Genomic DNA, 12,408 nt, shown 5'->3' on the forward strand with positions numbered 1-12,408 from the left:
TCCAAATATGAAAAATATCAATATTTTTCCTATAGTATCGATACTACAACCCATAAGTATATTTTTTAACACGTGAAACACCCTAAACTCACCCCCCAAACACTTGTTTTAAGATCTAAGTTTATTATTAAAACATATGGAAGTCATTAGGGGTCATTATACATTATTTTTTATTCCAATATAGTATACATTATTTCTATACCAATGTAACACCAAAATGTTCATAACAACAAATCAAGTACTCAATCTTCCACAAGCTTTTCTACCTCATTTAAGCTAGCCATGCTAGATGATTTGCACTACAAGTACTTAGGAAGAGTTAAAGTGTGTTACCTCAGCTCTTAGCTACCCAAGAGCTAACCCTCCTTTGGCATTTCTCTTTTAGGGGTCGTTGCACCACTTTTCCACCATCCATAAGTCAACCAATGATTCCACCATGAAAAGGAAGAATATTATTTGTTAAACAATAACTTAACTATATGAAAATTGAATGAAAACCATGAGAGGAAGCCCTTGAAACTCAAGCTCTCCCAAACCACCAAATGAGCTCATGGCCACCAAAGGAGAAGATAGTTGACACATCTTGGAGCTTATGATCCAAGGATCATGAATCTTACCTTAACTTTTTCAAATAAGGAATGAGATGGAAAAAAAAGCCTTTAACTCTATCTCTTACTTAGTGGAGAATGAGAGAGGAAGAAAAAGATAAAGTATAAGACAAAGTAAAGAGAAAGAGGATAAGAGAGTTTCCAGCTTTAACCCACGATGACCTCATCAAAATTAAATGATATCCAACCTTTCATTACCCAATGGTCTAATTACACTTTTGGTCTTTCCTCTTTCTCTCTCGACTTAAAAATCTCATTTTTATCTCAAACTGAACCAAATTCTCATCTGATTGAACTTATGTTATAATAAGTCTATTAACTAAGTTCTTGGGTCAACACGAAACTATTAGCCCGATATTAGGGGAGTTGCATGTAAGCTATATTATTTATCGTTTGTTTGTTGTGGTGTTTTGCGGAGTTTAGCAAGATTGGATAGGCTATAAAAGTCTATAGTGTTTTGTGGAGATTAATATCGACGACAGAGCAAGGTTCTTTGATAATCTTGAGGATTTTTAATTCGGTCTTCGAAGGTGTGGTCTACTATGGAGTGTTTTATGTTCATGATTTTTGTTTCAATAGGGGTGTGGGCATTCACTACATCTAGTGGTTTACTTTCTTTTAAATCAATAATAATTTACTTGTTTTGCAAAAAATATCATCTTATAATTACCATATGCTATTAAAAATATATATGATAAATTATGTGCTTAGTACCTAAACTATCAATTTTGGTCTGTTTTAGTACCTAAAGTTTCAATTTTTTTCAAAATCATACCTAAAGTTTAGTTTTTGTTTATTTTATTACATCGCCGTTAAAAACTTTAGTTTTTCTTTCATTTTAATACCCAGTTCATCTAATGTTAAGTTTTGAAAAAATAAAAAGTTTATGTACTAAAACAGATCAAAACTGATATAAAAATTAAAAGTTTATGTACTAGAACATATCAAAACTGATATTTTAAATATTAAATGCATTAAGTTTTTAACGATGGGGTACTAAAATGAAATGAAAATTAAATGTTAGGTATAGTTTTGAAATAATTAAAGTTTAAATACGAAAACGGACCAAAATTAATAGTTTGTGTACTAAATGTGTATAGGTCGCTAAATATCTGAGTTATTTTTCAATTATTAAAGATTTTATCATACCAAGGGAGAAAAAAAGATGAGCAAGTTCGGTGGAGGTGTCAGAGAAAAAGGTATCGGAAGCGGTGGAGGCAACAGGTGGTCATCAGAACTGCAGCAGGAGTTTACCCTATTTGTAGAAAATATTCCAAAAACAATGCATCGGAAGGGTCTCAGGTGGAGTAGTGTTAAAATTAGACTTCTCTAAAGCGTATGATTGTGTTAAGTGGAAGTTTTGGAAACAGTAATGGATAAAATGAGGTTTGGGCTAATATGGAGGAATTGGATCGTGGACTGCATATCCTCAGTGAAAATTTTGATTCTTCTCAATGGTTCTCCAACTAGGCAGTTTCGGAAGAAGCGTTGCTTGAGACAAGGCGATCTTTGGTTAATGGCCTTGCTCGAGAGGGAATGGCTAATGGTTAGTGATTTAATAAAAGTAATCGAGGGTGTTAATATTCAACTGGTGTGATGGATAAATTGATTGATACGTGATAAAGATGGAATTTTTGGGTAAAGAGTCTCGTACAGAAGCTGACTTGTGTTGGGGTAGAGGAACCAGATTTTGATTTTGGTAGGTTTGAAGCGGAGGCTTTGGTTAGTAGCAATTGCAGCAGCTTATTGAAGCATCTGGTAATGCTTAATGGAATAATTTTTTAGGACAAATCTGCCTGTTTGTATGAATTACTTTTTATACCAAATTGACAGCCTTTATTTGGATTAACCATGGGACTGTGGTGTTCTAAAGTCTGTCCGCCTAGAAATTGGCGAAGTCCCTTCATGAGTTTCAACAAAGTTCTATGTCAGTGGTGTTGCAAAAGTAGATTCAGTTGGGTGTGGAGGTGTTCTTTGCACCGAAGGAGGAGTAATTAGGGCTATGCTCAAAAAATCGGGAAAAAAAATCAATTTTGAGTTATTCGAGTTAAGTTATTCGAGTCAACTCGAATTATAAATTCAGTTTTTGAATTCGGTTTGAGTTAAAATTTTGAAATTTCGAGTTACTCGAAAAATCAAAATTTTGAATAAGTATTTTGATAGTTTTACGATTTAGTCACTGATTTCGATATTTCTTCAATTTCTCTTTTATTTTAAGTCTGATTTTTTTGAATCGCATGCTCGTAAACATCATAGAATACATATGTACTTTCAATTCCTTTTTGATAACAATTTTTATTTTTGAATTTAGTCCCTTAATTTTTCATATTTTCCTTATTTCTTTAATTCATCATTTATTTTAAGTTTTTTTTACCAAATTTGAACAACATGCTTATATATCATAACATAATACCTATGTAACTTCAATTCTTACTTTTTTTACAAAAATTGTACTCTTTTTTTATTTAGTCCCTTAACTTTGCATTTTATTCAATTTTGTCTTTTAATTACAATTGTTTGCAAATTCTTTATTCCTACCAATACATTGACTCCTTTATACTCTCATCAATATTTTACCCTTAAAATAATTTTTAAAAATATAATATTATGAATATATTTCATAATTTTAGATTGTATTTGATATATTAAATAACATTATAATGTGAAAAGAATATATATATAAGGATAAAGGTTAGAGAAAGTAAACAAATTGGAACAATTCATTATCATAAAACTAATTTTAATAAAATTAGAATAGAAACTCGAATAACTCGACTCAACTCGAAAAAATTTCAAGTTAAGTTCAAGTTGTAAAATATGACTCGTCAACTCGAATAACTCTAAATTTTTTTGACTCGACTCAATCAAATGCTAACTCCTATTTTCAGGGCCATTGTCAATTATTGGAGCTGATTGTGCTGTTTTATTGGCAGTTAAGACTGCTCTGGAAATCTATGAGGAAGCAGGCTGGGCTGGCAAAAGTGTTGTATTGCTGATCGATTCCATGGACGTGAAAAACTGGTTGATAAATGTAGTTCATCACCCATGGATCTTGAGGGGTTTGATCGTGGAGATCGACCAAGCGATCTCAAGAATTGTTAACATTAGTTTCTGCCATGTATCAAGCATCAGAAATGGTTTGGCGATCAACCTGGCTAAGGGCGGGTTGAGTTAAGGTGCTTTGTTCAAGGCATGCCATGGTGGTTATCTTGATGGCGTTTTCAGTTTTTACCTTGTTTTTGTCTTGTTCGGACAACTTTCTAGTGCTGGCGATGGCTGCATATTTTAGTATCCCAGAATGGCCCTTGGTTTTATGGCGTCAAGAACTTATTTAGCCCTTTTGTTGGGTGTTATTTCTTTATTTGGTTCTCTGACTGATTGTGTAGTGCTTTTGTACTTCAATTAAGATTGGAAAGGTTTTTAACGAAACTCTAATTAGATTTAGATTTGTATGATTTTTTCTTAATATTATCTGCCGAATAAAAAAAATACATTATTTACCCAAAAATATATAATTTATTTATATATTACGGGAAAATTATAAAAGATGAAAAAGTAGTTATAATCACATCATATTAAAGAAAGTTACATAAGTTGAGAATGATGAAGCGGTGGATTAACTTTCCCATCCCCAACTCAAAACCCTACACCCTATTTATTTATAGACTATCCATCGAAGACTATAAACAATATAAATAGATGGTGCCCTTTATTTCATTCTAGATGTTACATTTTGCCTTATAATATGGCCCCATGCGACCTAACTTAGATTGATTTCTTCTCCAACCATCGCCCTGCTTCCACTGTATCCCTATCTTCTGCGTATGAATCACGTTGTATATAGGGATTTTATTATATTTTCGAAGATAACCTCTAAAAATATTTAAAATTCCTGCACTTTTGTTTATTAAAAAAATTCAGCACTTTTATGTTCATTGTAATAAGAATGGTGAATTAATTTCCGGACTTTTTCGTACGACGGATTCTCAATTCTCAAGCCACGATTCCTTACCATTCAATGATGAACTCATTTATTCATTTATTTTTTGATTCCACTTTTGAATCCAAGGATTTGTCATAACTAATTCAGATCAACTCATATCGTACAACTGATTTTAGTGGGTGAGTCTCCTAGTAGAGATTTTATGCATACGTAAAACTTGAACTTAAGATATTGCTTAAATGATATCAAACTGCTTACCACTTAAATCAATCCCTATTAGCGTGAACTCAATTTTTTTTAATACATCGTACTGTAACAACTAATTAAGGTGGGGTCCATTTAACTATGGATTGTATTACCATATGAAGTGGGAAAGTTTAATTAACTATAATTAGGGATGGGCATGAGACCCGAACCCGACGAGTTTTGATCCGTCTCGATCGGGGTTTTTAAAAAAATTAGATTCGGATCGGATTTTTTTAATGGTGATATTCGGGTCATGTCGGATTCAGGTTTAGGGTGAAAAATACCCGACTCAAAAAAAATATAATTTTACCTTATATATTTAGGAATAATTATAATAATACCCCTCTATATATATTACTTTTTTCAATTAAATCACTATTTTTATTGAATATAAATAATATTTTTATTATTTAGGGTCGGGTCGGATCGAGTTCGGATTTTATCACAAAAAATGGGGTTGGGTGGAGGGTATATATTTTTCGGGTCGGGTCAGGTTGGCCGAAACCCGATGCAAGCCCGACCTATGCCCATCCCTAACTATATATATATATATATATATATATATATATATTCATAATTGTTAATTCTTTATTGATTTTTGTACGTTTTTCGTATATTTTTATGATCGTTTTGGTGATTATACAAAAACTATCACGACATTTATTTTCTGATTGGTTTGTTGGTGGTCATGTATAGTCAGATTTCTCTTTGGTAAAAGATTGTTTGCCGATCTAATCAGAAATGTATAGCGAAGCAGCCTGCAAGATAGTTTTGTTCACTCATCACTTCTTTATCACTTTTGTCGTAATCGTCCTTCAGGTGGTCCCAGAATCGGGTTCCGACTTAAATTGATGTGATGGAGCCGCCACCGATCATTTGAAATTAGGTTGACTGGACACCTTAACTTACCTTTTACCTGATTTTCGTTTTACTAGAAATTAATCGGATTCGGGAGTTGATTACAGTCAAGGAATGATTAACACCCTTGTACTTCCCTTTCGGTACCAATTTAATTTTCTGGTTGTCTTAATTGCAAAAGTTAAAAGTTCAATTAAAATTTAAAAGTTCGATCCGAATTACTTACCTTTGACCAATTAAAATTGTTCTAAAAAACCAAATTAATGTTAAATAATAAATAAAATAAAAATAAAAATATTAAATATTAAATATTAAAGAATGATTAAATTGGAAAACATTTGAAATTAAGGGTCAAATTGAAGTTAATTGGAAGTTTTCTCCCAGCGATCGTTCTCCTTCCAACGCTAGACCAATGAGAAACTTGAGTTTTTTTTATATTTTTTCTTCGAACATTATTTTTTGCTTGATTTTCTTTGGGTTTTGCTATATTTTGCTATGTATTCCTTGTGTTTTTGTTAGCTCCATCGGAGGTTTTTTATAGCCCTCGGAGAAAGGAAGAAATCCCTTGAATCAGGTTGTTAAAATCCCGATCTTGTTGGGATTTATTTGCAAGGAGTCATGGTCGATTCTCTCAGCATGTCATTGCTGGAAAAATAAGGGACGTTTTCCCTTTGATATGCTCCAAGATTTGCTTTGATTTTGCTGTTTGGTTTTGATTTGGCATCGGTTTAACGTCGACGTGTGGTCCTCATGCGTCTTCTGCTAACTCTCGTCTGACGTCAGTACTAGGGTTTAAACCCTAGTTACCTTCGATCAGGGCCATTGATCCCTGTCCTGATCTAATGGTTGTAACATTTGCAGTGCGAATGCTAAAGATGAAAACGCTAACCCCTGTTGGGTCAGGTAGGCGGGCTTGGGCCTTTCACCGGGCTTGATGGGTCAGGCTTGCTTTGGTTGGGCCCCGTTTCTAGATTGGATTTTAACTCTTTGGACCTAATGAAAAAAATGAAAATATAATAATAATAATAATAATAATAATATAAATGGTATATATATATAAGTATAAGAATATACTTTAATATAATATATAAAAATAATATATAATAATAATACAATAACATAATATAATATATATAATAATATATAATACTATAATATTATAATCTATATAAAATATACTACTATATAACGTATAATATATAATATATATACAATCTATATAATATAATAATAATAATAATAATGATAATGTAATATAATATATATAATATACTACATAATATATAATGTCTCAGATGAAAATAGGTGTTTATAGTTTCCCCTCTTTGCCCATTTATCGTGTAACGAAAAAAATAGGGCACATATAGAATGACACAAAATTTTGTTCGGTAAGAAGAGATTCCGAAAGTGAATTTGCTCCTGTGAGTCTGATATCTTTCTCTATGATTGAAATTTGAATCAATGTCTTTTAACTCTCTTATCGAATATCTTCCGTCACGGAGTTGAAATTTTACTTGAAAATTCTAATAGAACATGGCTCCCTGCTGTTGTGAAATTGAGTCGATTTTAAATGTCTTTGAGCACGATATCCTTTCTCATGAAGTTGAGATCGTGATTGACTCATTCATTGTGAAGTCGAGTCAAGGTGTTTTGAGCATGATATCCTTCGCTGTGAAGTTGAAATCTAAATCGATACATGGGTTAGGCGGTAATACAGTGGTTGATTTTGGGTCTTAGTCCAATATCCTTCATTGTGAAGTTCAAATTTGACTAGACGACCTTAATTGAGAAATAGTTCTTCGTCATTGAGTTGAACTATGTTGTAGATGACTCCTTCGCTAGGAAGTTGAGTCTATCTCGTGTATCTTGGGCACGATATCCTTCGTCGCGGGTGACTCCTTCGTCGTGGGTGACTCCTTCATCGTGAAGTTGAGTCCAGATTGAATGTTCTTCTGAGCCGAATATCATTCGTTGTGAAGTTGAAATCCAACTTAAATGTTCTTCGAGTTCAAATCCTTCATTGTGAAGTTGAAATTGACTGACAACAAATCTGTAAAATTATGCATGTGTACGATGCTATGGATGTAATGTTCTTATGAATGCCTAAAATGCATATGCAGAATATGTATTTTAGGATTTTAGAATTTTAGAGAGAAATTTCAATCTCTTGTTGTCGGTCTTGATTTTTATGGCGTTTGTTTATTCTTTCCAATCTTGATTTTCTGATTTTTGGTTATGGATTCTCTGATCCTTAACGGATTTTTGATCTTATATCCTCTTTGAGATTATTTTTTCATAAAAAAGTTTTGATTTTCTTCTGTCAATTTCGATTTTTTATATTTGGATGTCTTATGATCTTTAATTAATGACTTTCCTTTTTCTTGATGGGTTTTTAACTGGTGCCCATGTCATTCTTTTGAGTATTGTGCAAGAAACTCTATCAACTTCCAAACACCTGTATTTTTCAAGAAATATTTGTGCAGTAATACGCAATTATCCTTTTCAAGGTGAATAAATCATTATTATTTAAATTCAATCTAAGATGCTAAGAAATTGATTTCTCTCAAATAAATGACCATATTTATTTATGGGAATAAAAATACATGGTAAATATTCTTAAAAAGTAGATATTTAAAAAATACAAATAGGCCCTCAATCACGATATATGGACGCCTTTGAACTGGCACACCGTTAGATGACTTTGAGTGTAGCTTTTATCAAGGGGACTTCAAAGATTGTGACAAGGTTTGGAATAGTGCAAAGTCCCTCCCAAATTATCAAGCCTTCAAAGACTTGGATGTCGTTACGCTTTATTTCTTTGATCCGGGACCTCCCCGTGCGTGAGCCTCGGATCATTAACCAAGTCGTCCTTTCAGGTTTTCAGCTTGGATCCTCCCTTGGTTTCAAAATGCCTTTTACGGGTTTTTATCTTGGACACACCCTTTTATTTTTCTTCTTGTTTCTTTGTTTTTGCTTTTTCAATTTAGAGTGTCATTTCGAGTTTCCACTCTAAACATTTTTTTAATCTTCGACTTAAGGCGCCATTTCAGTCAAGATTAGTACTCCTGTGGAGAAAGCTTTTTTTACGACGTAATTCCCTTCCCAATTCGGCATCAACTTTCCTCTGAAGTTTTTTTGAATTGGCCAAATCTTTTTCAGTATGAGATCTCCTTCATGAAATATTCTTGGGCGCACCTTCTTGTCGTGTGCTCGAATCACTCGTTTTTAGTAGAGTCGACCATGGTGAATGGTTTTCAACCTCTTTTCCTCTATTAAGTTCAGTTGATCATAACGAGTTTGCGCCCATTCTACATCATCCAGCTTTACTTCTGACAGAACTCGGAGTGATAGAATTTCTACCTCAATAGGCAACACAACCTCTATCCCATATGCTAATGAAAATAGGGTTGCCCCAGTCGAAGTCTACACCGAAGTTCGATAAGCAAACAATGTAAAAGGAAACTACAGTCATTGTACGTCTCAGTCATTTTCTCCACTATTTTCTTGATATTTTTATTTGTTGCATCTATTGTTTTATTCATCTTTGGTCGATAAGCAGTAGAGTTATGATGCTTTATGTTAAATTGTTTACATACAACATCCATCATCTTGTTGTTTAAATTGGTTGCATTATCGATAATGATCCTTTCTGGTAAACCATACTGACATATGATCTCATTTTCCAAGAATTTACAAATAGTGGACTAAGTGACACTAGCATATGATGCAACCTCCACCCATTTGGTAAAGTAATCAATTTCCACAAGGATAAATCGATGACCATTTGAAGTTTTTTTATGGATTTGTCCAATAACATTAATGCCCCATATATAAAAAGTTCATGGAGCCATCATCACATGAAGAAGACGATGTGGGACATTTATTTTATCTCCATAGAGTTGACATTTATGACATATTCTGGTATAGTTAATGTAGTCACTCTCCAATGCGGACCAAAAGTATATGTATCTCATGACTTGTCTTGCCATCATATGTCCATTTGCATGAGTTCTATATACTTCATCATGTATTTCCTCCAAAATCATCTTTGCCTCTTCTACACACATCTTAACAAGACTTGATCATGACTTTTCTTGCATAAGACTTCCCCATCAAAGACATATCATGTTGCCATTCTTCTGATTATTCTTTTGTTAGTTTCAGTGGCTTACTCTAGAAGCTTTGATTTTTAATATACTGTAAAATGTCATGGTACCATGGTTTTTTATCTCTCACTTATTTGATGTGATAGAAATGTGCAGGGTATTCATATGACTGCATATCGATTGATATCCTGTCAGACTCCCCGCCAGCCTTGAACGTTGTTGCCAAGATAGCTAAAGCATCGGTCATCTGGTTCTCCTATCTGGGCACGCAATGAAAAGTGACTTCATCCAACTCTTTAAGTAGATCCAAGATGAGATTTATGTACCCTATCAGTTTGATATCTTTTATTTCCCATTCTCATCGGAGCTGATAGATCACTAAGGCAGAATCTCCATACACCCTCATGTCTTTATGTTCTGTCCAATATTAGCCTGAATCCCCAAAGCACAGGCTTCATAGTCCACCATGTTGTTAGTGCAATCAAAGTTTAATCTACTAGTGAATTGGTAATGGTTTCCTTTGGGTGAAATCAAGATAGCCCCAATAATGTTCCTTAATGCATTCGATGAACCATCGAAGTGCATTTTCCAAGAATCATATGCAGAAGTACTTCCTTTTTTTTAAAGATATGGCTATCAAGTCTTCATCTGAGAAGTTGAAGTCCATTGGTTCATAGTTTTCAGAAGTTCTGCTTGCTAAGAAGTCAGATATGGCACTACCTTTTATAGTTTTATGACTCACGTACTCAATGTCAAATTCATATAGCAACATCTATCATTGGGCTAACCTTCCAAAGAGAGCTGGTACAACCATCATAAATTTAAGCGAATCCAATTTCGAAATTAACCAAGTGGTATTATATAGTATATATTGCATGAGTCTTCGTGTAGCCTAGAATAAAGTGTAGTAAACTTTTTTAATTGGTGGATACATGCCTCGTAATCAGTAAACTTCTTGCTAAGGTAATAAATAGCTCTTTCATTTCTCCCAGATTCATCATGTTGCCCCAGGACACATCCCATCGAATTCTCAAAGATGGACAGATATAGAAACAAAGGCTTATCTGGGATAAAGACATTAAAACAGGAGTACGAGACAAATGCTCCTTTATTTTCTCAAAAACGAGTTGGCAATCATCATCCCTGCCCTAGAGTTATTCTTCCAAAGGAGCCGAAAATTGGATCGCATTTATCTGTCAAGTGATATATGAACCGAGCAATGTAAGTTAATCTACCCAGAAAACCTTGAACTTCTTTATGTGTTCATGGGGGAGGTAAATTCTAGATGGCTTTGACTTTATCTGGATCAACTTCAATGTTTTTCATACTAACAACGAAGCCCAACGGCTTTCCAGACGTTACTTCAAAGGTGCACTTGTTTGAGTTCAACTTCAATTGAAACTTTCTCAATCTTTGGAAAAGTTTTCTCAGATTCTCAATATGCTCGTCTTCAGTTTGTGCTTCGAAAATCATATCATCAATAATATTTCAATCTCCTTATGCATCATGTCATGAAATAAGGTCACCATGGATCTTTGGTATGTTACCCCAGCATTATTTAATTCGAATGGCATCACCTTGTAACAAAATGTTCCCCACATTGTGATGAGTATGGTCTTTTCCTTGTCTTCTGGATGCATCTTAATCTGGTTATATCCTGAAAATCCATCCTTGAATGAGAAAGGAATTTCCTGATGTATTATTCACCAGAGTATCTATGTGCAACAATGGGAAGTTATCTTTAGGCCTTGCTTTGTTGAGGTCTCAATAATCAATGCACATGCGTACTTTTCCATCATTATTTGGTACCAATACTATATTAGCCACCTACTTCAGATACTTGGCTACTTGAAGAAAGCTAGCATCAAATTGTTTCTTGACTTCTTCTTTTATCTTAAGTAGCATTTCTGGCTTCATCCTCCTTAGTTTTTTTTGTGCGAGTTTGCATTCTGGCTTGATTGGTAATTTATGGACTACCATATATGTCTAGCCCAGGCATGTCTTGGTACGACCATGCAAATAAATCCTTGTACCCCTGAAGTAAGTCCATCAAGCTTTGCCTAACTTCGGACGAAAGTGTTGTGCCAATTTTAATTTCATTCTTTTCTTCTTCAATGCCCAAATTCAAATTTTCAATTTTCTCTTCATGGGGCAAGATTTGTTTGTCTTCTCTTTTCATCATTCTTAAAAACTCGGGAGGTAAGTTGCACCCTTCTTCATTGTCACATTCATCGATTTCCTCGAGACACTTGAGCTGCTCAAAGTCGACCTTTGGGTCAGAATCACCATCATCATATCATTAATATCCAAAGACCTAAAAGGAAAATAGATAAGAAATATATATTTGCGAGAGGAAAATACTCCACATAGAATGTAGAAACAAATATATTAGATATATGAAATAATAAATTAAAATAATAAATGTTTGCTAGAAAAGAAAATTGTATCTTTTATTGTAATGTAAATAAAAATAGTTCATTAACCCTTACAAAAGATCACCTATTGCCCCGAGTATAGGAAAATAGGGAAAGTTTGAGTATTACTCTGAAAGTGATTTGAAAACCATAGGTAGTTCTTCAGTAGTCCATTTGTTTAGCATGAACCTATGGGGTAATGGACGGATTTAAGGTATATCAACATCCTTATT

The sequence above is a fragment of the Hibiscus syriacus genome, unplaced genomic scaffold (assembly GCF_006381635.1).
Source record: "Hibiscus syriacus cultivar Baekdansim isolate YM2019G1 unplaced genomic scaffold, ASM638163v2 tig00001750_pilon, whole genome shotgun sequence".
Lineage (NCBI taxonomy): Eukaryota > Viridiplantae > Streptophyta > Magnoliopsida > Malvales > Malvaceae > Hibiscus > Hibiscus syriacus.